Below are 2756 nucleotides of genomic sequence, written 5' to 3'. Positions count from 1 at the left end.
GACATAATGAACCCATCAGACATAATGAACCCATCAGACAGACATAATGAACCCATCAGACAGACATAATGAACCCATCAGACAGACATAATGAACCCATCAGACAGACTAATGAACCCATCAGACAGTCATAGGAACCCAGAGACATAATGAACCCATCAGACAGACATAATGAACCCATCAGACAGACATTAACCCATGAACCCATCAGACATAATGAACCCATCAGACAGACATAATGAACCCATCAGACAGACATAATGAACCCATCAGACAGACATAATGAACATCAGACATAATGAACCCATCAGACAGACTGAACCCATCAGACATAATGAACCCATCAGCAGGTAGCCCATCAGACAGACATGGTAATAGTCCATCAGGAGGCAGGTAGCCTAGTGGTTATGAGAGAGGTGGTTCAGAGGAGGCAGGTAGCCTAGTGGTTAGAGGAGGCAGGTAGCCTAGTGGTTAGAGGAGGCAGGTAGCCTGAGTGGTTAGAGGAGGCAGGTAGCCTGGTGGTTGGGAGGCAGGTAGCCTGGTGGTTAGAGGAGGCAGGTAGTCTAGTGGTTAGAGGAGGCAGGTAGCCTAGTGGTTAGAGGAGGCAGGTAGCCTGGTGGTTAGAGGAGGCAGGTAGCCTAGTGGTTAGAGGAGGCAGGTAGCCTGAGTGGTTAGAGGAGGCAGGTAGCCTAGTGGTTAGGAGGAGGCAGGTAGCCTGGTGGTTAGAGGAGGCAGGTAGCCTAGTGGTTAGAGGAGGCAGGTAGCCTAGTGGTTAGAGGAGGCAGGTATCCTAGTGGTTAGAGGAGGCAGGTAGCCTGGTGGTTAAAAAGGAGGCAGGTAGCCTAGTGGTTAGAGGAGGCAGGTAGCCTAGTGGTTAGAGGAGGCAGGTAGCCTAGTGGTTAAAGGAGGCAGGTAGCCTGGTGGTTAGAGGAGGCAGGTAGCCTGGTGGTTAGGAGGCAGGTAGCCTGGTGGTTAGAGGAGGCAGGTAGCCTGGTGGTTAGGAGGAGGCAGGTAGCCTGGTGGTTAGAGGAGGCAGGTAGCCTAGTGGTTAGAGGAGGCAGGTAGCCTGGTGGTTAGAGGAGGCAGGTAGCCTGGTGGTTAGAGGAGGCAGGTAGTCTAGTGGTTAGAGGAGGCAGGTAGCCTAGTGGTTAGAGGAGGCAGGTAGCCTGGTGGTTAGAGGAGGCAGGTAGCCTAGTGGTTAGAGGAGGCAGGTAGTCTAGTGGTTAGAGGAGGCAGGTAGCCTAGTGGTTAAAGGGAGGCAGGTAGCCTGGTGGTTAGAGGAGGCAGGTAGCCTGGTGGTTAGAGGAGGCAGGTAGCCTGGTGGTTAGAGGAGGCAGGTAGCCTAGTGGTTAGAGGAGGCAGGTAGTCTAGTGGTTAGAGGAGGCAGGTAGCCTAGTGGTTAGAGGAGGCAGGTAGCCTGGTGGTTAGAGGAGGCAGGTAGCCTAGTGGTTGGGGAGGCAGGTGGCCTGGTGGTTAGAGGAGGCAGGTAACCTAGTGGTTAGAGGGAGGCAGGTAGCCTAGTGGTTAGAGGAGGCAGGTAGTCTGGTGGTTAGAGGAGGCAGGTAGCCTAGTGGTTAGAGGGAGGCAGGTAGCCTGATGGTTAGAGGAGGCAGGTAGTCTGAGTGGTTGAGGAGGCAGGTAGCCTAGTGGTTAGAGGGAGGCAGGTAGCCTGGTGGTTAGAGGAGGCAGGTAGCCTAGTGGTTGGGAGGCGGGTAACCTGGTGGTTAGAGGAGGCAGGTAGCCTAGTGGTTAGAGGAGGCAGGTAGCCTAGTTTTAGAGGAGGCAGGTAGCCTAGTGGTTAGAGGAGGCAGGTAGCCTAGTGGTTAGAGGAGGCAGGTAGTCTAGTGGTTAGAGGAGGCAGGTAGCCTAGTGGTTAGAGGAGGCAGGTAGCCTGGTGGTTAGAGGAGGCAGGTAGCCTAGTGGTTAGAGTAGGCAGGTAGTCTAGTGGTTAGAGGAGGCAGGTAGCCTAGTGGTTAAAGGAGGCAGGTAGCCTGGTGGTTAGAGGCAGGTAGCCTGGTGGTTAGAGGAGGCAGGTAGCCTGGTGGTTAGAGGGGAGGCAGGTAGCCTAGTGGTTAGAGGAGGCAGGTAGTCTAGTGGTTAGAGGAGGCAGGTAGCCTAGTGGTTAGAGGAGGCAGGTAGCCTGGTGGTTGAGGAGGCAGGTAGCCTGGTGGTTGAGAGGCAGGTAGCCTAGTGGTTAGAGGAGGCAGGTAGTCTAGTGGTTAGAGGAGGCAGGTAGCCTAGTGGTTAGAGGAGGCAGGTAGTCTAGTGGTTAGAGGAGGCAGGTAGCCTAGTGGTTAGAGGAGGCAGGTAGCCTGGTGGTTAGAGGAGGCAGGTAGTCTAGTGGTTAGAGGGCAGGTAGCCTAGTGGTTAGAAGGAGGGAGGTAACCTAGTGGTTAGAGGAGGCAGGTAGCCTAGTGGTTAGAGGAGGCAGGTAGCCTGGTTTTAGAGGAGGCAGGTAGCCTGGTGGTTAGAGGAGGCAGGTAGCCTGGTGGTTAGAGGAGGCAGGTAGCCTGGTGGTTAGAGGAGGCAGGTAGCCTAGTGGTTAGGGAGGCAGGTAGCCTGGTGGTTAGAGGAGGCAGGTAACCTAGTGGTTAGAGGCAGGTAGCCTAGTGGTTAGAGGAGGGCAGGTAGCCTGGTGGTTAGAGGGGCCAGGTAGCCTGAGTGGTTAGAGGAGGCAGGTAGTCTAGTGGTTAGATGAGGCAGGTAGCCTGGTGGTTGGGAGGCAGGTAGTCTAGTGGTTAGATGAGGCAGGTAGC

The 2756-nt window shown here is 54.8% G+C and overlaps 1 long non-coding RNA gene across 6 annotated transcripts; it reads left to right on the top strand.

Annotated features, from left to right (window-relative positions):
- The first annotated feature begins 444 nt into the window (after nt 1-444).
- Nucleotides 445-2540, top strand: LOC127921978 (uncharacterized). Of its 6 annotated transcripts, XR_008110121.1 has the most exons (5): nt 445-484; nt 584-658; nt 1037-1211; nt 1263-1337; nt 2456-2540. It is a non-coding gene; the product is annotated as an uncharacterized LOC127921978 (long non-coding RNA). The 6 variants fall into 6 exon arrangements; XR_008110119.1 differs by lacking the exon at nt 445-484 and having other exon boundaries at nt 527-658; XR_008110122.1 differs by lacking the exon at nt 445-484 and having other exon boundaries at nt 567-633; nt 1062-1211.
- Nucleotides 2541-2756: the final 216 nt, after the last annotated feature.

This window comes from Oncorhynchus keta, unplaced genomic scaffold (assembly GCF_023373465.1).
Source record: "Oncorhynchus keta strain PuntledgeMale-10-30-2019 unplaced genomic scaffold, Oket_V2 Un_contig_24266_pilon_pilon, whole genome shotgun sequence".
Classification (NCBI taxonomy): Eukaryota; Metazoa; Chordata; class Actinopteri; order Salmoniformes; family Salmonidae; genus Oncorhynchus; species Oncorhynchus keta.
Note: the sequence above shows the minus strand (reverse complement) of the source record. Positions and strands in the feature narration are given on the sequence as shown.